Raw genomic sequence first — 1,755 nt, 5'->3', positions numbered from 1 at the left:
ATTCTCCCCTCAACACTCCCACAGCGCTATTTTGTTCTGCCGCCAGCGAGCCTTCCTTGCTGGCAGAACACGACTGCTGGAGGCTATACTCACCAGCAGTAATCGTGTGCGATAAATCCAGCAGGCTGGTTGTACTGAAGTTAATCATTGGACCAACCTCAGTACAACCAGCCATCGATCGAATCTCGGCCAGTCCCTGCTGAACCAGTTTAATCTATGGCCAGCTTTAGACTATCTTGTCCACAAGGTGACAACGCTGCTGCGATTTCACTGCTAAATGAAGAGTTGTCACCCGTCAGTAAATCTGTCTTTCACCCATTGCGATAGTAAATAGCGGTTGCCTGGATTGCCTGCCAACCAGCATGCAGATATTGGGGTGAAATGTTGCGATTCCCAATGGGAATTGCCTGTTTTTACAACGTACATTTCTCTGTTGATCAGCATGTAGAGATGCAGCACTTTGCATATAATCGCTGCGAAATTCTCCACCATTTCACTGAATCCCACATGCCAGTTGCCTGAATTTTGAATAAGAACTATTTTTTTGTAGATTAGCATGTGAATATTTAGGTTGAAAGCTTCTGGTTCACAGCGGCTTAGTGGTCGGTACTGTTGGATCATCCATTCAAATCCCAACCTGCATGGAGTTTGCATGTTCTCCCTGTGTTTGTGCTGGCTTTCCCCCACATTCCAAGGACATGCTGCTAGTGTATCTGGTCCTTGTATATGTGCACAGAAGCACCTCAGAATTCCCCAGACTCTACATTTTGGTGAATAGTAAATAGCAGTTGCCTGAATTTACAATTGGTGTCATTTTCTGTAAATCAGCATTCTGGGATTCTGGTTTCAAATTCATAATTCACAGCAGCTTAGAGGTTGGAGCTTCTGCTTTGCAGCACAGGGATCATCCATCCAAATCCCAACCATGACATTACCTGCATGGAGTTTGCATGTTCTTCCTGTGCTTGGGTGGGATTTCTCCGAGTACGGTTTACTCCCACACTCCAAAGACAGGAAAATTGTCCCTAGTATGTGTATGAATGTGAGATAAGGACCTTAGATTGTAAGCTCCTGGGAACAGGGAATGATATAAATGTGTAAATTGTTGGCTGTATTTTAATTCTTATAATAAATATAAATTCTCTCATTTTATAGGAGCCTTAGATTGTAAGCTCCTGGGAACAGGGATATATATACATGTAGAATATATGTACAGCGCTGTGTAAATTATCAGCCTCATATGAATTCCTAAAATAAACAGAAATTCTCTGATTTTCCAGGTCCTACATTGGCAGCGGATGAGCCCCCCTCATCCATTCACCTGCAATACGCCTCGCTGCAGTCACACTCACCATTACAGCGGTTGGGGCTTTTCCAAAATAATGAGAGACCTGCAGCAGCCCCCTTGCTGGCATTGGGGGATACCCTGAGGTTTTCCCCTCCTCCCACCATCTTCCACACTTTGCTGGGCACTTACCATGGCAGGGGAGGGTATCCCAGGACCTCTGCTTCCTCCAAACACCCCATCCCCCCTCACTGCCCCCCTGGGCCCCCTTGGTGCAGCAGATTGCTGGTTGCAGTACAATGGTGCATGGTGTGAGGATTGCCCCCCTGTGTGCTGCAGGAGGGAGCCCTCTGTTTCCTCTGAACCCCCCCTGTAAAGTTGTGTCTGCCTGTTAGAAGCCCAGCCAGGGAGGGATTCCTGCCCCTGTGACGGCTCTGCCCCCTCCCTGCTCTATATAAGAGGCTGGCAGT

This window comes from Staurois parvus, unplaced genomic scaffold, assembly GCF_062004578.1.
Source record: "Staurois parvus isolate SC_StPar_1 unplaced genomic scaffold, SC_StPar_1.0 ptg001120l, whole genome shotgun sequence".
Taxonomy (NCBI): domain Eukaryota; kingdom Metazoa; phylum Chordata; class Amphibia; order Anura; family Ranidae; genus Staurois; species Staurois parvus.
The sequence above is the reverse complement of the archived record's forward strand: the minus strand, read 5'-3'. Positions refer to the sequence as shown.